Below are 22,374 nucleotides of genomic sequence, written 5' to 3'. Positions count from 1 at the left end.
TTTGCTTAAGAATTTATAATTTGTCCTTGGAATGTATGTGAGGCTTAGCAGAAGGTCAGGTAGGTTGTGTTTGTCACATTATTTCATGTAAACATAGACTGATATATCACAGAAAAAGATACCAAGTTTAACTGTCAAAAATCTATTGCTGTACGTTCAGGTTGCATTGTATCCCATTTTCTGCTTATCTCCACTTTGTTAACTAGCCTTTCTTTTGAAATTTGTTCCAACACCTCGGATACACTAGAAACCAGGCTAATGGTCCTGTAACTGCAGGGGTCATTTTTCTCATTTCAAAATATGAGTACTCCGTTTGCTAATTTCAAATGTTAATGCACTAGCCACACATGAATAGGTTTATTTAGAAAAGCTTTGCTGCAGAACTTGTGATTTCACATGCGAGTACTTCCTGGCTGAAGATTAACTTGCTCCAGAAATTTCAGTCCACTGAACTTAGATGGTTTTTTTATCTTTCTCTGCTGGAATTTTCATTTTTGAATATTCATTCCTATTAAGCCTACTGTCATCTTTCCTCTTATTAAATACAAGGGTAAATAAGCCATACAAATAAGCCTAGTTAAACACTATCTCAAGTATGCTCTTTCCATATGGATCCTCACAACTTTAGTCTTTCTGTTTTTCCATAGGCTGATCTAGCAGTAGTTTTTTAGTGCAACAATTTTAGATTTATAGCCATTAAAATCCAGATATTTATCTTCGACTCTAGAAAAGTTTTCCTGTAGAATTTATGTCCTCCATTTGTATGACCTAGTGGTATTTGGTTTGCATGACAAGGTTTTGATAGCAGGGGGGCTACAGGAGTGAGTCCTGTGAGAAGCTGCTAGAAACTTCCACCATGTCCAACAGAGCCAATGCCAGACAACTCCAAGACGGGCCTGCTGCTGGCTAAGACTGAGCCCATCAGTGACGGTGGTAACGCCTCTGGGATTACACAGTTAAGAAGGGGGAAAAAAAACACCTACACAACAGCAGGGGAGAGAGGAGTAAGATGTGAGAGAAACATCTCTGCACACACCAAGGTCAGTGATGAAGGATGGGAGATGCTCCAGACACTGGAGCAGAGATTCCCCTGCAGCCTATGATGAAGACCATGGTGTGGCCAGCTGTCCCCCTGCAGCCCATAGAGGTCCAAGGTGGAGCAGAGATCCACCTGCAGCCTGTGGAGAATGCCATTCCAGAGCAGGTGGATGCCCGATGGACGCCATGACCTGTGGGAAGCCTGTGCTGGAGCAGTCTCCAGGGAGGACCTGTCGAGAGGGCAGCCCGTGCTGGAGCGGTTTTGTTGGCAGAACCTGTGACCCCCATGGGGGACCTATACTGGAGCAGTCTGTTCCTTAAGGACTGTACCCTATAGAAGGAACCAATGCAGGAGAAGTTCATTAAGAACTACAGCCCATGGGAAGGACTCACATTGGAGAAGTTCATGGAAAACTGTCTCCCATGGGAGGGACCCCACACTGGAGTAGGGGAAGAGTGTGAGGAGCCCTCCCCTGAGGAGGAAGGAGCAGCAGAGACAACGTGTGATGAACTGACCACAACCCCCATTCTCGGTCACCCTTCACTGTTCAGTGCGGGGGAGGTAGAGAATTTGGGAGTGAAGTTGACCCCAGGAAGAAGGGAGGGGTGGGGAGAAGGTGTTTTTAAGATCTGGTTTTATTTCTCATTACCCTACTCTGGTTTGATTGGTAATAAATTAAATTAATTTTTCTGAGTAAAGTCTGTTTTACCTATGAACCGTAAGTGGTGAGTGATCTCCCTGTCCTTATCTTGACCCAAGAGCCTTTCATTGTATTTTCTCCCCCCTGTCCTAAGGAGAGAAGTGATAGAGCAGCTTGGTGGACACTGGGCATCCAGCCAGGGTCAACCCACCACACTGCTCCACAAAGTTGTAAGCAAATGTGATTGTGTCATCGAGATCTATCAGGATGCATCCGATACTGACTCACCTTGCAACAGACCAATATGGCCTGTTTCTTGATTGTCCTAATACTCCTCCTAAATCCTGTATGTTGATGTGTTTACATTTTTTTTCTGATCAGATCCCAGTTTTCAATCAGCTTTTCAGGGTGAAAACCCATTATCTTCCATTTAATTAAGTCTGTAATCTTAAATTGTTCCAGTTCAGCTTGATTTTTGTCTTACTGATTAACAAATACAGATCTAAGTTTGCAATATTGGTTTGCATAACAGATGTCATTATACAGTCAGATATGTCTCTGCATCTGGCCACTTTCCCCCTAAGGTGAACTACACATCGAACAGTTTTCAGTACCAGATGTTGTGTCTGATGCAGTTAAACCAGAGACCTCTTTCCTGTATAGAGTTGCTATTTCTTTAGAAGTTCCTTGAGAAGCTAGTTAGAAAAATTTTAAATGGTCAATTTTTGTCAGAAAATTCTGATTTGGCAAAAGCAACGTCATTCAGGCAAGAAGGTCAATATCTATTAATTTCCATTTTGAAATAAGATTTGACATGCTGCTGATACCAGATATTTCTGACATAAAAAGGAAAAAAATGCAGAAAACTTATTTTTGCCAGAAGTCCAACTAACTGCAATAATAATTTAAGTAATAATTATAAAGTCAATTTTATCTGAAAATGTCATGAATGCTCAACTTTTTGTCAGGGCTTTTCTTCTTTATTTTGACTTTTTTTAATGTCAATTTCTGTCAGAAAGGAGAGAATGTTTCCAACCCAATCCTGTTTCTTAAAAATATATATATATATATAATCTCCATATTCATGTAAAAACCTCAAGTTCCCACTGCTCAAGTTCATACAAGGAGTCAGAAGCACTTTGGACAAGTAACATGCAATACTCTGCGGGGATCCTGGGCTGCATCAGTGTTGCCTTGCTGCTGGTCCTGGTGCAGTCTGCTATTGTAGGCTGTCACGGAAAGTGGCCTGGACATTGTGACCTGTTGTTTCTGTACATGCCTAACTCATGCTGAACCCTTCCCAGGGGCCATTTTGTAACCAAAGCTATAAGAAATCTGCATTTTTATGGTTAACTCTTCCCAGAATTTACTCGGTTGCAACAAGTAATGGCAGGTGGCTTTTCTTTGAGGTGGTTTTTGGTACCACTGCTTTAGTCCTATTACTGACAGGCAAATTGAAGTAGTCCTTTGATTGGATCTGCATATAAAAAGTAAACAAATAGGAAGAGTAAACAAACTGCTCACATTAAGTTTCAAAATACTGAAGAGAGGTGGGTACAGGCACACGTGGAATACTTTTAAAGCATGAAAGAAGAACCTGCAATTTGGTGGAGAGACTAAAATTATTTTTTGTATTTCTGTATCATACGTACGTATAGGATGGAAAATTCTTCCAAGCTCAGTCTCTCCCCCAGAGCTTGCTGACTTTTTCTTGTCCTTTTCTTTGCTCTTGTACAGCTCAGTGCACAGCTCTTAAAGCAGATGGCATATACCATATGACAGCTGTGCACTGGATGTTTCTGACAGGTACTATCACAGGGACATACCATGCAGCCTCATGACATACATCAGTGGATAACTAGGCATGATCAATGTGTAACGGAATAATGAAAACATAGTGGCTTTCAGCAGGATCTTTATACCAAAGGAACCTTGGCGTACTCCAGGCATGTAGAGACAAATGCAGACATCTCATCCATATTCTCAATGAGGAGTGCTAAAGTGGTAAGTGGCACACTGAAATACAAAAAAGCTACTTAGGCTAGGAATTACTACAATTACTGCATCTACTTGAAAGTGCAGAATGACTTGACACTGGACAGAGTGTAATTGCTGTGATAAAAATTTACCTAGAGCATTGGAGCTGACTTTGGCAGATAGCCTCCAAGGAGTGGAAATGATACCATGCAGGGAGCCTCCTGCTTCACTTGGACAAGCCTGCCTTTAGCCCCTAGTGTTTTCCTGATGTCCAACACGTTGTCTAGTCCAGGTTCAGAGGGAAACATGCATTTTGTTTTTGCCACGCTTCCTTTCTCCTCCTTTATTTCTTTTAATCATTTTTACTCTGATGGTGATGTGGGAAATCTGAGTTACTGGCATTTTCTTCTGTCAGACCAGATACTGGTCCTTCCACCCTCAGCTCTCTCCAAAATGCGTGGTCAGAGCAGTTTTGTGTTGTAAAATGCTGGGGTCTCACCCTTGAACTGCACTTGGATCTGCACTAATGCCGTCATTTCAAGAGGAAGGAGCATATTGTAGACATAAAGTAGACTGTCAGGTAAGCACATGTTAAAGACAGCAAATTCCCAAACATGGTCCACAGACAACACAGAGAATGTTTTGGGCCAGAATGTGTCACATTAGGGCATCAATTCAGTTGCTGGATTAGAGACTGTTTTTACTGGATCAGTCAGCTCTCAGTGGCATCCTTCCAAATGGAGACCAGCATGGCTGCTTCTGTTTAATTCAGGGTGATGGCAAGCTAACAGCCCCAACTAGTATGGTGGGAGCAATACAAACAGAATGATTACAAAAAAGAAGTAGTTATAGTGCATACACTCCTAAGAATTGTAGTAGAGGAACCATACAACTCATTGCTATCTCCTATTTGGGTGTGAAGTTGTCCCCTACAGGTTGGCTGATGACATGCTTTGATGGGAAAAGAAAGGGTTTCAGAGGTCAAATGAGTTGAACTCTGATTTCACTGACTTGCTGTTGGCATCTCTGTCCTGCCGTAGTTTCTCAGCTCCAATTCTTTTCCTGATGTTTGAATTCTCAGAGCACTTAATGCAGTTAATGAAGTAATGGCCTCATTAGTGAAATGACTTGATCTTTTCCAACCCAATTCTCCCTTTCTTTACACAGATCTTTGTGTACTGTCTCCATGTTTGCATGTGCAACTGAGAAGTGGAGTGCTGTCCCTTATATTTAGCTCATTGGGTGAGGTGCCATCTTTGGCCAGTAGCTTGTGTTAAATGGAGGAATTCAAAGGCTAAAGGCAGTTGTGGAGCTGAGGATATGATTTGCTGTGGTTGCACACGTTTGCAGTTTCTGGCATTCACACTACTGCCCTCATATGCATTACCGTATACATTACCACACACATAGGCATTCATCTCACCCAACTACAGACATCCAAAATCCATCTAAACCAGTTATTTAGTCTCCCTCTCCAGCTGGTAAGAGAACAGGCACCTCCTGACAGCAGCTCATCCCATTCCTCTCTGGACACAACTCAGTTCTTTAGACACAGGGGTTTGGTGTAATTTGAGATTTCCTAGACTACCTCTGAGTATCCAGTTGACACTCCAGTAGGATACAGATCTTATGTGGTATCTGCCAGCCCTGTGAGGATGCAGGCTTACACTGGGGAATCTCAGGTAGCACTGGATGTCTGTGTTCATACACCTGACACATGCCTCAGGCACCCATTCTACCAAAGGATTACTCCCACAACAGAGATGTGTTTCTGTCTTTATTGACTATAGGGACGGGATGCACCATATCTGCACAGGGCTGGCAGGTCTGATGCTACAGGTGATCCACATTCCCTAGAAGTGGCTGCAGGAGGTCAGGCAGGATACCACAGCATGTCTAACATACCATTTATGTCTATATGTATGCAAATAAATCATGCCACATATGATTGTCTGAGCCTAAACTAAGCACTGTTAATTGCTCAAAGTTAAATAAGGTGAAGACAACCCTAGAATTCCCCTGCCTTCACCTTGGGAGTTTTGTTCTTTCCAGCTCAGGTAGGTCACCCAATGTCTTAAGGCCTATGGTTTACATCTGCCAAGAACCCATATTGATTTTGCTGCAATGCCTTGCAGACAGACCACAGTGGCTTTATGATACCACTTGGGGCTTGTTTCTACTGCTTTGAATTTAGTTCATGCTTCATAGAGGAGCTCCATTATTAATCGCTCCTTGTTTGCACTGAGCTCTTTGCAGTGGTGCTGGACCGCTACCTGGACTAGATCGTATGACTCGAGCTCAAATACCTCCATGCTCCATGGTGGTTGCCTGCATTGCAGACACATTCACTGTGATTTCCTCTGACATGAGAATTAGTGTAAATGTGCTTGACTGATGTTGGTAATCGCTTTATACAATGTCAGCTTTATACAGTGACATGTTTAGAAATGCTGATTATTGATGTGTTGAAATGAAAACACAATTACTGTGTACTCATTGCTATCAAACACTGTTTTTGTATTCCTGGAAAAAGAAGATGGGATTTGGAAATTGGGTATTTCCCAGATGAAGAATGAAGGGAAACATGCTCAAAGATCTTTCTCACTCCCTTTCCCCCCACTCATTGCCCACATGTTCTCCCTTTTCCATTAATTTTGTCTCTTGCCAGTAACATTCTGAGATGGTATTTCCCAAGGGACTGATTACAACTCATTGAGTCATGCCCACTGCCTCTCGCCAACTCTTCTTGCCGCTTGTTGGCCTAATGTATATATCAAGATCATGTATATAGCAAGATCATAGTCTAGATTATACATACTACTGCACACACAGTATGAATCATGTTACTAGGAGGGAATAGTATCCTCGTCGAAACATGATAAAACAGGTTTGAACTTTACTCCAAACATTCATTGAACTTTTGTGAAGACTCCTCTTTGCATGTTCAAAGACAAAGGAGAAGTCCCAAAAGATGCACCTTCTAAAAATACAGGAGCCAAAATACTGTTTTTAATACAGACAAGTCTTTAGGGCAGTCATGAGAGTTTTACTGGTATTCTCTGCCCTATATAGTAATAACAGCTTCTAAGGGGAGGAGTTATCTTCTTGTTACTGGATATGGTTGGAACTTTGTTCCCAGAATAAACTTTTGGAAGTATTTATTCTTGGAATAAGTCCTTAGAAGAAAAGATTTCTTCAAAATACCCCAATAATATTTTAGCTTCCAGAGATGTATGAAGCTAAATATGCTCCATCCAGGCCTCTTGGTATGTTGTAGGGCTTTTTACTATCAGAAATCTTCTGCACAGAAAGAATCTCTATCAGTCCTCAAAAGAAAGCATATGGCATTTTTTTCCATTTCTACATCACTAGCCCAGTTCTGAACTAAATCATGGAAGATATGGACCATTCCTAAGCCACATGGGAGCATAAAACCCTGCAAGGCACTGCAAACAGCAAATGAGTCATACTAACTGCATAGCAAGCGTAGGGAAGGTCAGTGTTCTGGTTTCATGCTTGCTGTGTGGGATAAGAGAGTTCTCCATGGGCAATACAAATACAGTAGGTGTGAGGAGCAGCACCGATCTGTGTGCTTGTTAAGGTGTTTAGATTGGTAGTATAGTCTCTCCATGGGCATTGCTTCTTGTGGGACACACACAGAGGCTCCAAAGCTGTTGTATCCAGCTTTTGAAAAACTTTCATATGCCTTTCCACACCCTTGTCTTTAGGCAAAAGGACTTTGAAACATCGTGGGCCAGATTTCCTTCAGGAAAATATCCAAGTGCAGCAAACAGCAATTTATTTTTATCCCAATTTCCTTGGAATGCATGGTGTACATAATAGTGTTCTCAACATATGTATGTCTTTTCCTCAGTAATATGTTTTGAAGGTATTGGTTAATTTCAAACACATGTGAAAGAGGAGTGGAGTTCCTAAGAATATTAAATTTTGCCATATCTCATGAAAATAGGCAGCTAAGTGAAGGAATTCTGTTAAGGATTTCAGAAAGAGAAGGACTGCTGGGTTAGTTCAGCTCTGATTAGAAACCAGAGCATCCACACAGGAATGCTCTCGTCAAAATGTAAATCCTCAATAAGCTCAGTTTTAATTTGTTCTGCTGCCCACAGGACTGTGTGTTTTGCTCTAGTTGTGCAAGCCTTACCTCACTTCCCTCAGATTCTTCCTTTCTTTACCTACCTGCCATTCCTCTGCAAGGGAATAGGGGCCTGCTTTTTAATTTTGCTCAGACTCTGAATCAGGAATACGGCATGTGAGTAGGAACCACAGATGCTCTGGGGCAAGACAATGACAGCACAAGTGATGAAGGAGAGTGTCAGGAGCTGCTAGAAAGCTTTAAGTTTGGGAACTTCATAGTGACTGACCTTGGAGAGAAGGGATGTGGGTATCTCCAGACATGGAAAAGCAGCAGCAGGAAGTGAAGGCAGGTGGTATTGACATAGAGTGGCATGTTCTTGAAGACAATCTGGAAGTAGCAAAGTGGTCCAGGAGCAGCATGAAGCAAATGGTACTTGCCTAGTATTAACAAAAAGTCACAGAGGGTGTGTAAGCCCAAAAAGCAGAGGTGACTGTTTAGGAAAGCAGCTTTGCAAGGCCAAGGGGCTGGAGCTCTGTGGCTGCAGCAGTACTCATACAGTTTTCAGTAAACACCAGCACTGCAAAAGACCAATGTACAATGATTTATTTGTTGAACAAACCTAATGAAGCCACAACTGCAAGGATGCTCTATCCCTGGGAGTGCTCAAGGCCAGGCTGGATGGAGCTTTGAGCAGCCTGGTTTAGTGGAAGGTGTCCCTGCCCATGGCAGCAGGGCTGGATCTAGATGATCTTTAAGTTCCCTTCCAACCCAAACAATTCATAAATGTCATAAGAGTGACATTTCTGTCAGTTCGTAGCAGTCTCTTTTCCCATCCACAGTTTTGGTGATCACAGTGACTATACCTGTATCTAAATTGTTGTACCTCCTGGGGAGTCAGAAGAGGTTAACATACTATAGGAGTTCATTTTCTATGTCTTTTTCATCCAATGTTCTTTGAAAGTTGCTGCTTTCTCCAAAGGTTAGAAAACTATGAAGGAACAACTTCAAAGTTTGCACGTAATTATTTTTTATGGCCTTATAATTGTTTTATTTATATGTTGATCAGTCACAGAAAACATAGTTGTACCAAATTTGTTGTACCAGAATATTAACTGCTGAGTTTCAAAGACAAGAATAGGGGTCAAAGACCCCTATTGATTTGAGCACTCTCGACTACCAGCTCACAAAAATGAGCAAATTGGAAAAAAAGCAAGTCTTACATCTTGTTTTGTCTGCAGCTTTCCAAGTCCCATTATTTGTGTTCCTCTTTTTATTGGAAGTGCTCTATAGCAAATCTCCTGTGGCTCTCCTGAACTTCAGCCTAAACTTCAGCCTCTTCTGAGCTCATCCATTTCCCATTAACTTTTCCCTCTATGGGATTCTTGTTCTCACAGGAGGAACTCCTGCTCGTCCAGCTTGAATGACAAAAAGGCATCACCTACTTTGGGTTTTTGTGGGATGTTGGTTATCTGTCAAACCTGAAAGCTTGCAAGGGCAAGGTGGAGGAAAAGATGAGCTCTACCTCCTCAAGACGATTTCTAGTGTTCTCAAGACCTCTCACTGGTGTTCATATTAACCTTTCTACCCTGATAAGAAAGTTTTATATGGGAGTATTTGAAGGTTATATTTTATCTGTGCCCTGGCCAAAGTATCAGCTTTGTTCCTGAAGGAAATGACCCTAAGTACTTGTACACATTTATGCTTTCCAAAAGTACTGCCAATTCTTTTATTCCGTGGTTGGTAAGGTGTGATACTATCTCAGGCTGATCAATATCAGCTGTGAAAACCAGAAGGTCCTCTGGGCATATGAGTTTTGTACATCTCGTCTGAGTAAAAGCCTGTACACCTGAGACTGTCCTTTCCAGCCTGCTTAGCTGGTGTAATATGAGATGTTGCATCTCCTCAAATTTTTTTCCTCTTGTATTTGGAAGCTGTGATGTCTACAGTGTTGCTAACTCTGTAATTTTTAAATGTAAATGTGTATAAATAACCTAAATCACTGTCAAACACTATTAATCTGAATGAATTATGTTCTGCCTTTCTTGAAGACCCCCCCTAAAATTGGAGTAGAGTTTAATAAATGGGCAATTAATTTGTCCTTGTGGTGTCATTTCCGTACACCTTGTGTACCATCTGGTGCAGTTTCACAAAGCTGAGCTTGTCTTCTTTAGCTGACTTCACTTTACTAAATCAGAAGTAGTTAAGCAAAGCAGATATTATATACCTTTAAAAAACCTGTGATGAGAAGCTGTTTACCTGACAATTTTCCTTCAGAGATAGCAAAGATAAGGTGAGTAACCATACTCTTTAATTCAAGTATACAAACTCAGGAGCTTTTGGCTTATAAATCCAGTGATTCAACACTGATGTAGGAAAGAGAGGTCAGATTTGCAATTAATGCACATTGGAATATAGTAATTACAAATAAAGGGGTATGTTGAAAGGTCTTGGTCTACCCTGTAGCTTCAGCCAAGTGCTCTGTGCTCTGGGGGAACATATAATACCACGATTGTGCCAGAGGTACCCATTGCCTTGTTTACTTACAACTTCACTAATGAAAGCAATGAAAGCAGACTACAAGAACATTTTAGTGAAATGTCTGCAAGCGTTTTTCCACCAGGGAGAGTAGAAATGCTCCATGTAAAGAAAGGAGAGTAGGAAGTGTTACACATACCTGCCTGGGCAGTACTCTTGTGTTCATTGTGCCATTCATTTTTCCAGCACAGAACTTTTTCTTGTTAGGTCACTGACATGTTCTCAGAATCCTCACCAACTGCTTGCGCACCAATAACGACCTTCAGATGACCTTATTTTTAAAAAGTCTTCTTGGATCCCTAATTTCATGGGTGTTGAAAGCTTAAAAAAAAAAAAAAAAAATTGTTCTTCTAAAATTGAGTGATGTTGCTGAGGGACAATTACATAAGTATAACTTGTGCAAGATGGTTTGAGCTTTTTTCCTTCAGTCTCATACTTGCCCTGGTGACAGGGCAGTCATCTGTCATCTTTTCCCATGCTAACCCTTAGGCTTGTCTTTCTCTCTTCTGTGTGTGTTCTTCGGAAACTAAAATGAGGTGAAAGTCATGTCCATCTTCTCCAAAGCAGCCATTGAACTGGAAAAGCCTCTTTCTCTCCAATTTCCTTCTAATGTAATGAAACCAAGGGCTTAGGGAAGGCAACTGCAAAATCCATCGAACCTCTCCTTCCTGCCAGTTTCTGAAAGTTTTCCTAGCGCTACCTATAAACCCTTCCTGCCACCTTCCTCTCCCTCACTCCCAAAACTCTGTGAAAGATAAATAAAAGTTAATATCATTAATTACAATTATTAATAGCAGACTGCAACTATGTGGATTTTACCTGACCAGTGAGAACAGTTTGTCCTCAGTGCAGTCACACTATCTCTGGTACCTGAGCTAAATCACGCAGGTCAACAAGGGTACCCTGATGTGGTTTGACAGTCTGCAGTGCACATAACCCCCCTGTGCACATAAACCCTCAGGGTGACCCAGGTAAGATTCACAGTGAAGTCTGAACATTTTGCTGTTTAGTTGTTAACCATAATTTAAGATGTTAAGACGTAATTTAGCAGAGAAAGAGAAAATTTTGGAGGAATAGAGCTAGGAGCTAACAGCAGGCTTGGGAAAGCTAAAAAACCTGCAGCTTTGTTAACACGTAGACCATTATTTTTAAAATAATGAGAAAAAGGGAAAAAGGGAACAGCAACATGAACTGCATTTGTAATTTCAGATTTTAAGTTCCAATAATATTTCTAATTATGATGAAAACAAGCTTGGTCAATTTTACATTTTTCCTCACAGAGATGTCCCACCCCACTGTAGAGCTTCCCACCCAAAACTTTAGATCTGGAGACAAACAAAGCAAAATAAAGCAAAAGTCTCAGAATAAATCTCTTCCACATTTTGGTAATAGTTCCCCATCATGCTCATGTCTGAATCAGAGCACAGCCCCCAGATTACCCAGAAGTGCACTTCCACTGCATTTTAACCATTTTAGCTGGAGTTTCTGTAGTGCAGTGTTTATCGCATTTGCCTACCATGCAAAAGGTCACCCATCTAAAACCAGGCAGAAACACCACATTTAATGGTTAGACTCAATGATCCTAAGGGTTTTTTCCAACCTGAGTGTTCTGTGACTCTGGGCTACAATCCACCCATTATCCAGCTTCTCCCTTTGCTCCCTGTCCCTATCGTCTACCACACACTAGGACAGCTACTCCTACAGTTCATCGTGCAGGGAGCAGTTTTAGGAAGGCATGCTTACAGGAGGACAGCAGGGGCTGTGGAGGAGAGCCCACATTTAGGTTGGCCCAATCTGCCATGAGATTGACCCATCTGGGTGCAGTTTAATTAACAATGTCATTAGCAGTTGCCAAAACGAAACTGTCCCTTTCTCAGCTGAAACCTGGCATTTGCCCTTGCCCTGCTCCTGAGCACGAGCAACTGTAGGGGACTGATCCAGCTGGAAACAAAGCACACTTTCTGCTAGGTCTGAATTTGACGGAATTAATCTGACCTCTCTGATTGCTAGGTATAGGTAATGGCATGTAAAAATATCACATAGATATGGTGAGAAGCACCAAAAGCTTTTCCCTATTGTCTTGGCTTATCTCAAAGCTGAAAGAGCTCGATGGTGGGGGTATTTTTCCTTTGTTCTCGTAGTTAACGACTCCCTTTTAAACACATTTCCACTAAATCCAGCAGCAAAAATTAGAGAGTAATTAAGTAGGAGTCACTTACTATAATTTAACTAAACAGATATATCACTAAGAGCGTGCACTTTACCTCAATTTGCTTCAGTTAATGAACTGTTCCCTGGACAGTTCCATGACAAATGTTATTATTCGGTTCTCTAAAACCTCTCTTTTTCCCAAAGTGCTTCCATATGCTTCAGACAAGTCCTTTCATACAAAGCTGTTCTTGTTTTCTGACTGTGAGAAGGCCTGCAATTAAACACGGAGCAAAGACACAGAAAGGAGACCCAGATCAATACCCATGTCCCCTGTGAGCCAGAGATCTCCTAAGTCTGGCTTGAATTCCTGTTTCAGGCTTAGGTCTTAAAAGTTTAATGTGTTCATCACTTTCTCCAGCTTGCATCCACTGGCAGTTAGAGTTGTTAATTTTGCCTTGTAGGCACAAATGGTAATTGATTTGAGAAAAAAACAATAAAGGATGATCACTGTTTCTTCCCCTTGGCAGCTACACAAACAACGGAGCTAGAGAGGCTGAAAAGGCGACACCTCCAGCCCAGGCCGTGGGAGGGGAAGGAACTACGGACAGACCAAGAGTCTCCTGGAGCAGGTCTGTCGTGGCTGGCAGATCTGCGTTAGGAAATGCCTGTTTCCTTTCTCCTCTCTCCTGAGCCAGGGACCTTCTATTACCCCACTGTCCCTAGCATGCTAAATGCCACCCATGGGGGGACAGCGCTTCCCATTTGGCTAATAAGAACTCCTGGCAGAGCTGTGGAAGTGGATGGTGAGCATCCTGCAAATGTTAACAAAACCCTTTGTGATCAGGGATGGGGTCACCTTCCTGCAGCAGCTCTTACCGGCTGTGGACACTGTGCCCTCTGCCCACACATGTCCCCTTTTCCAAGCCAGACCCGCTATTGGGAGATATAGAGGAAAGCCTGAGAAGTTACCTACATCTAACACCAGCCCACGGTGAAGGACATATATGTGATCACTGTGTCCTTTAGACCACTCAGCCTGTGGGAGTAAAGCAGATCTTGCCAATGACCTAATGAATCTGTGAAATCTGGCTACAGGATAAATTTATTTAGACATTTAAAGTGTGGCACTTTAAGATACCCAGAACAGGGGCATTTACATCTGAGCTTGTCACCATAAACTCCCTTAATAGGCACCTCTAGACACAATTTGTCTTATTCAAATGAGATTAGACCAAAATAGGTCAAATTAATTGTGTCCTTATTTCTCCCCAGTGAGCACAAAGGGAGTCTAATATAATTAACCCGGAAATAAAGATCTCTGCCGTAAATATCAATGAATTTTAAAAAAAATTTTAAAAATCTCACCCATGGGTTTAATTCTCCTGCTCCAACATAAGCATCTATAAGATGGGTGTTTGTGTATTCTCCTCTTATGACCAAATGACAGGAATAGGCACTACCAGGGAACTACCCAGTGAATGGGCCAGTCTGAGGATGAGATAATTCGCACTCCAGAAATGCCAATTAGGTGTCTAAACTTAGGGAAGAAGAATCCTGTGTTGAAATTACAATCATCAGATTCTAGTTTGGCCCTTAGCTCTGTAGCTTGATGAGCATTTTATTTCAGAGTAAACCAGCACAGTCTGTGAAAGGAGAAATCACCACTTTATTTCTAGCAAAGGACAGAGAAAATGGATAGAAAAAAAAAATCAAAATTTCAAAATGCAGATTTTTTTTTTTTTCCAAAATGGAAAGTCTAGGTTCCCCTGCTTTTGTGAACAGAAGAGGCTCTGCTCAGTTTTCGAAAAACAGGCCCCGAAAGACATCTGAGGCATCATGGAGTATCACACGCCTTCATCAGGGCTGGCAGACATGACAACAAACCTAGAGGGAGCCCCATGCCCTCACTGCCAACAGCTAAGTGCCAGAGCAACACTTTAGAGCATCTCAAATGACAACACATATTAATGTCTAGATAAGGACCTCATACCCACAATGTAGGAAATACCTGCCTTAATCTAGACATCTAAAAGTCTAGTATTTCCTCTTGTAATTCCTCTTTGGAAGTGCCTGTTTCTCTCCATTGACTATAAAGGAAGAGTCAGGCTGGCATGTTTAGGTTTAGATATGAATGTGTATTTTAGATGCTGTAGAGATTGGCAAGAGAAATCCCACATGCAAAAATTAATGTGTTCTGTTATCTGTCTGGTTACAGCTCCCCATATATCCTGCCTTGCCTGGCTTTGCTCTTGCATCTTGCAATTTGACTGCACCCACCCCATTCTCACTTTCATTCACACACCAGTTACTTCTTCCTCAAAGTCCTCACAGCTGCATTTAGAGCAGCTCAAATTAATCCTTATATAGGTTTGCTTTCTCTACCTACAACTTAGCAAATTAAATATGTCTCCAGTTCGTGTTTTGTCTCATTATTCTGCTCATCCCTCCTCCTGTACTCGTATTTTTTTCTTCCAGTTCAGCCAAAAAAACACCTTTTCTTTCAAATCTTGCATCAACACTTAAATTACTTAGGTCATTTCCCCCTCACTTCTCCTGGTCCCCTGTGTTTTCTTATAAATGTTAGGAAGACACTGTAATTTCTTTCCCATGAAGGCATAATCAGAGAAAGCTAAATGGAAAAAATTCATTGCCATAGAAAAGAACCTTCCTCTGGGATCCCAGAGAACTTTCAGTCTCCAGCACTTTAATCTCAGTCTCTCAAGAGTCATATATGGATGCAGTATATATTACCTGTAAAAATACGTGGTTTAATAGCAATGGAGATTAAACATAGAAGTGGATGGCACAAAGGACTTCCCTGGACTTCTCTTTCTGAACTATTCTTTACAGTTGCTCCCCCATGGCCTGTTCTCCATGCCTCTCCACAAACATGTCTGTCTCCTGCCTCTAATCAACTTTACTTGTGCCTCTGATGTTCTGTTGATTGTCTGAGGCATCATGTTACTTCTTAAGATAGCTTTCAAAAGTATTGCTTTTAAAATTTGGAAGTTGTCAGAGGTCAAAAAAACCCATGGTAGATTATAGCAATTCAGAGAAGATGCCATTAGTCCTGTTATTGTTAACACTGACGAGAGAACTCCTGTTGGTTTGAGCACCCTGCCTGACTTGTTCTACATGCTGACTGGAAGACCTCCAGAGGTCCCTTCAAGTGAATTACGACAGGATCCTGTGTTTCTGTGACTTATTGTGTGTCTTTCCCAGAGCTGAGTCTATGGACAGTGCTTTACAACCAGTAAAAGTAATGCAAGCAAACACTTCCAGAACCTTTTTGAAACTAAAGGATGTGAGGAACAGCTTTGTGTGGCTCCTATTTAGTGAAGGACCCAGGCTGGTGATACAGAGGTCAGTAAGGAGCAGAAGGTCACCCCAGCTTGAAAGAGATTGATCAGCATTGTTGTTTGAATCTATCTATCTACTAGTCATTTGGTAAAACACAAGCATTACCTTAGATCATGAGGGAGACTTTTTTTTGGAAGTTAGTGGAATATCACCCACTAATTTTATCATAGCACCGCTGGGTATTCAAGAGCAGGAGAACTAAGCCTTTGTACAATTTGGGGGCCACAGTCATTGATCCAAGCCCTCATTGTTTCTTTTCCAAATATTTCTTTTTATAAAGCAAACAGCAGAGTGATGGTATTCAGCATTGCAGCTTGCAGAAGACATTGTCATTTCCATCGTGTGCTGTTAAAAGCATCACTTCAACTTTTCATTTCCTCCAGTATAGTATCTAATCTTCTGGCAATCCAGCTTCAGGAATGACCTTTAAATTGTGGCAAGCAAACAAACCTAATCATTCTACCACCCTCTACAGTCTTCTTCTGTCACTGTTCCTTCCCTTTGAATCGGAATAAAGAGTTAGCAAAATTCTCCATTCACTTTTCCCTTAAACTTTTATGATTCTTTCTGTTCTGCAGGGGAAAAAACAGATAACAGTGAAGTTAATCAGCTCACAAACCCATGACTAAATTACTGAGACAGGGTAGAGTACCTAAGACAATGCTAACATTCTCCTGGGAAGCCCTTGCTGGTCTCCCCAGAACTCTTCTTATCCTTTCATCTACAATTCCTCATCTTCTCACTCTTCTCTGGACCTGTTTCCTCACTATGCAGAAAACTTTCTACCTTGCTTGTCTTAAAACACTCTTTATAACTCCACTTGCCTCTTCTGACTACTGTTCCTTGCCCTACATCTTGGCAAGAACTTCACTCCATTTTGATTACATCTTCTTTTGAAGGTGGTTTCCATCTTTTACACTGTTCTGTTAAGCTCTCACTCACATTTAATAATTCATTAACCCCTCACAGAGAGGCTGAGCATCTGTGCTACAGGAATATCCTTCCTGACCTGTTGTCTGCTTTGACATCATTGATCATGTTATTCTTTGGAAAACCTTGTCTTCCTCTGGTCTCAGTGACTGCTTTCACTTGGATCTTCTTCCAACCCATGTCTCTCACCAGCCTTCCTCTACTAGTACACACTAAGATTTCAACCTGCTTGTCTGACAGCTCATCATGGCTGTCCAGCTATCACCTATAGTTACCAGAGTGCTTTATCAACCCCTACTCCTTTTGGCATTAGTTTCTTTGGGTAGTACCCATTCCTGGGTCATTAGCCTGTTCATCAACTTCATGAGTAGCTTCTCTGCATCTCATGACATCCTGAAGTTCACCGTGAACAGCATTGCATAAACGTCATGCTTGCAGTCCATCCTCTTTTTACAGCTCTTGTCGTCAGCTTGTCTGAGCTGTTGCAACATATTTTCCTCTGGCTTTGATATCCACATTTTTCCTCTTTTCTGTTCAGAGTGGTACCACTTACCTATTATTTTTCCAAGTCTTTGCATCCTGCTTCTTTATGTCACTAAATTTAAGTGACATCTCTGTTTCCAAAGCCTTTTATGGCTAGTCCCTACTCTGCCTGTCACCTGTCATTCAGTTCTTCAAAGACCACCGCTATCTTTGATTGCTTTATGATTTGCTCTCCTGCTTGCTAAATTCCAAAGACATTTGTGATTACTCTCTTCCATGCTCACCCATGCTGAGGAGATAATACCATAAACATCTTCTACTCTATCTTGCTGTCATTCAGAGTACTCCTTCTAACTTTCTTTTATATAATATCTATTAAAAATTTAGAAAAGCTTGTCTTTTTTGGCAACCTGCTATCCTCTCACATCTTGCCAATTAATACTTGTTTCCTTGAAGATCCGTTTTCATCTCTATGGTATTTTTAATATTCTCTTGTCTGAGATTAAAATTGGAACCTTCGTGAGGCCAGGGAAATCTTTTAGTATGTGACAGCCTCTATATGTCACAGTCACAAAGATAATTATAATAACAACGATAATGAGAAGAAATCTATTCTGAATTCAAACTCACCAGGAAAGATTTAATGGTTTTAAAAACATCATTCACCTATTACTTTGGCACATATTTTACAGCTTCATCACTGCCGTAGTTGGCCACAGAACATTGTTTATGGAGCCGTGTCAGCTGTGCTGTATAAGCACATAGATAAATGACAACAAAACGTCACTAGTAAAGAAGGTTTATTCTTATTTTATCACATGTCTGGGGCAAACAAACGCGAGGGTGTACTTTAAAAATACCTTGTAAATTTTCCTCCTGCGACACACTTGGTGACTGGGTGGCATTGCCTTCACGTCGCCTGAGCCATCTGCTCTGCTCTCAATGAGCCCTGGTCCTCCATCCCCTCCTCCTCATCTTTGGTTGTATTTTCCTGGGAGATAAGATGTGTCTGTGGTGACTGACTGGTGTTCCCTCCTACCTCCAATCCATTTGTTGTCAGCCAGATTTCCTTTCCCGAGTTCTTTATGTGAAAATTACCTTTTAACTGCTCCATTTCATGCCATTTCTCTTGTCTGAAGCAGCATATGACGAGATGCCGTCATCTGCTCCAACCTGCCAGCTCTGATAGCACGCTGCCCTGCCTGCCATTTTGTGCATCAGATTGATAAGAAATTTCCATCTGCAGAAAGAGGAAAATATGCAGTGCAATAGCCACCGACATCCAATTGTCCTGGGCAGTCAATTTTTTTATAAACTGCATGTATAGAAAGAGAACGGCAAAGAGCCAAGTACTCTGTGGCTTAAGGGAGGATGGGGTGCCTCATGCCAGCCCCTTCCTGTCCCTGCTAAGGAAGATTGTCTACCTTGGCAGGCACCAGAGTTCAGTGGGACTGGAGCACAGAGAGTCTTGCTGAGCTTTGACAAAGAAGTGATTGTGAAACCGCCTCGTCAACTTTATATTTAGGCTGCTCTAAAATTTGTGTTTTGGGTGTTTTGTCCTCCATCTTCGAGACCCAAGGTCAGAAGGGTGGAAAAGTGGCAGAATTTTTTGCCTCAAGTTTCCTTTTCAAGAACAATCCAGATGCTATTTTGCTAAGATGTTCAACATTTTACCAAACAGCATGAGAAGGAGAACGGCTCACCCTGAGCTAGCTAACCCAGGCACTTGTGCAATCTGATGTGACATGCTGACTGCTGGTTGGGATACAGGGCCACATGCAGCTCCCATTTCCACTTGAGCACTGCAATTACTGGGAGCATAAAGGTGTAAGTAAGGAGAAAAAATTAACTCATTATACTTACAAATTATATTCACAAGTACTCAAATGGCTGATTAAGCTCTCAGTTAATGATTCTTCAAGTTGTGGTATCATCTTCCACAAATGAAATACACCTACTAATAGATGTGTAATTGAATATATATATACAGAAAAAGTACTGGGGATAACTCAGGCAATTATTTAATAAAGAAAATGTTTCTGGTAGTCATCTCTGCTGTATTCCAGGCAGAATCAGAAGAAAAATATTTTCAGAACTCCCTGCAAGGGATACTACAATGTGAGACCTCCTTTTCTAGTCCTCATTTTGTTTATTTTTCACATTTAGAAGTCCGAAGATCATAGGAGGCCATCTGGCTGTCACCCAATGGCTGGTTTCTTTCCTAATGCACATACATAATCACACAAGAATCAGTTCATTGCAATGCATCCTAGAGATGTGTAGAGATGAATGTGATTTACAAGAAAAATCTTTTTTTCATTTGAAAATTGCAATCTGTCAAAACTAGACTTTTTATGACAAAGGATTGCTTTCAGTATTATTTTCCAAGTCAAAAAGACTTGACATTTGTTTAATATCTTGTTCCAGTATCTTTAAAATCAAATGCTTTGCTTTTTCATTTCAGAAATACTACTGGAACATAACTACAGTGAAAAGTAAGATTTTTAATGAAAAAGATCAACGTTGAACAGTAAACATTTCCACTGGTCTAAAGCTGTATTTTTTGGGAAAGGGAGTTGTTTGTTTCATTTTGGTCTCTTTGGGGTTCTTGGTTTTTGTCGCAGCTTGGTAGAGGAATTTAAAATATTCTGAAATGGAGAAAATGAGAAAATAGCTTCTTGCCTTATTCTAACATGAGTCCACATCTGCATTCAGGTACAGTGGCAAGTGAGTGTTGTGTGATGAGCTGCCTCCCTTGGTGACCTCCTGGCCTCTCCATAATTATACTGTTGATATTCACATCTGGCCAGCTTCCTGTGAAATCCAGTTATGTTACTGGTCTTTTTTCCTTACCTACTACATCACAAATGTTTGATTCATTGACATGACTGTACTTTTTCTTCTTAAAATCCATCTGTGAAATGGTATTAAATTTCATCCAAGAACCATCTCAGGCTTGCAAGTGCACTAGATATGTTTCAGTTGGAGAGCCAATGTAAGGATTCAGCATGGAAACAGATGAAACTAATATGTTTTGTAGCTCAGACTATTATTTTTTGTCCATCCATTTCAGCAGATTTCCAATCCCAGCATTTCAATTCCTGAAAAGCTTCCAGGGAAATATTGTTCATAAATAACAGGAGATTAGGTATAATATACATGAACAAATTATCTCAAATCAGGTGATCATGCTTACTAAGAGAACCAAAAGAATTCAATGAATAATCAAGAATGTGTTTAATATGCATCTTTTCATTTCATCTACCAATTCATCCTAAATAACACATGCAGAATCTGAAAGGTTGGTGTACTTTAAATGTTAATCCTGTGCGAAATTGCCCTGCAGAAACCTAACCCACAAATAGCTATTAATACCACTTTTATATTAGGGAATTTTCATTTTTAGATTAATATTACCAATGTTGAAAAACAGCTTTTGGATCCAATTTGTCTTTTCACAATAGTGCCTAAGTAGATAATTCTGAAGTTAAAGAACATATTGTCTTTAGTTATATTAAACTACTTAACTACAATTATTATTCAATTCAACCTGTATCAGTCATTTATCTTTAAGTCAGTTTTCTGGTAGAAGAAAGCTTTTCTCAGTCTCTTTGACATTTTCATTGTTGCCACAATTCAGAATTGTAAGAAGTCATTCTTCTTGAGCTACCTGCTCTATTTTAGGTTATTGATCATAACTCCTTGTTCAACAATTGCCTTGATATTTAGATACAAGAGAGTTTGATTTTTTTCAATTCATTTCACACTTTTTCATGTTTGTGGCACTGGATAATAAGAACTATAATTGAATAATTGCATTAGTCAGTGTATAGTATCAGTTCTTTTTGCCTTTTGTTTGACGAAGTTCGGATTTAGCAAGTGTGCAAATGTGTGTTTGGACCCAGAATTCAGAATTCTCCCCTTTTAACCAGAATTCTCCTCCTGGATCCGGACTTCTCCTCCTTTAACCCTTTCATTAAGCACAGAGATCTAAGAGATCTATAGGAGATCAGCTTTGACACCAAGTCTGTGTAGATGAATGTCATCTTGTGTGTGTCACTTGGAGGTGCCAGAACTTCTCAATTAAAAAGCATTGTAAGACTTGTGATGAGTAAAAGAAAACATCTTTTTCCTTAGTCCCTCTCAGAAAAAGTTGAACAGCATTAGAGCTAAACAAACGTGTTCAAACTGAGGCACTTGCTTCTTATGAAAACTGTTGGTCCAAAACATTCAAGTTTGGCAAAGAACCGAAAATAGCAGGAATCATCATCTGTGACATGAAGAGTTTATTTGCATCTTAACAAAGAAGTGGCTGTCAGCTTGATGGTATTTAATAATAATATTGCCATTTTATTTTTAGTTACCACTTTTGAAACAGCTCTCTCTAGAAGCCAGTAGACAAAATTATTTGTACCTTCAGGCTCAAAAATATCTCCTTTACAGTCTTAATAGCAACCCTTCTATCCAGCCACCCACCCAGCTTCAACTCTTTGTGTTTATTTTTTGTATTGCAAGGGTAATGGCCTTGTTTGTTAGCGAGGGCTGCTCAGTGTAAAAGTCATTCTTCTGCTTGTCCTTTTACTGCCTGCTGAGCAATGCCAGGAATGATAGCCCAGCTGTCATGTTTTGTCATATAGAAATGTTGTGCAACTTGTAATGGATAAATTTAATGGGCTTATCACATACCATATTTGTGTAATTCTGTTTGTTGCACTGTTTTTGTGTCAACCTTACATTTCTGTACAATTTTTAGTGTTTTTAACATTCTCCTCTTTTTGTTCTCTGTTCTTAAGGATCTTTGCATAGAGGAGTTCTCCGGATCACCTATTACAATCATAGTTAAAATACTAAATAATTTTTCTTTCTCTGTTTAACCTTGGCCTTTACATAAAAGCAAGGAAATGAAAGGAACATATTTCTTCATTTCCTTTATATTAGCCATGGAAGCTTTAGCTATTTTTAAGGTATTTAAGAGGCAAAAAGATATGTTGCTGGTGGGTTTTTTTGCCAAAGCTCTAACAGATGCTTCAACATGAATTGCTCCATAACTTAAGATTATCAGACAGAGAGGATTGAGATCTTATGCAATTACATAGAGTTGTTGCTAGAAAAACACGATCCCCAGTTGTTTGCTTAAAATCTAGTTGGTATTAATACTGCTAT

The sequence above is a fragment of the Patagioenas fasciata genome, chromosome 1 (assembly GCF_037038585.1).
Source record: "Patagioenas fasciata isolate bPatFas1 chromosome 1, bPatFas1.hap1, whole genome shotgun sequence".
Lineage (NCBI taxonomy): Eukaryota > Metazoa > Chordata > Aves > Columbiformes > Columbidae > Patagioenas > Patagioenas fasciata.
The sequence above is the reverse complement of the archived record's forward strand: the minus strand, read 5'-3'. Positions refer to the sequence as shown.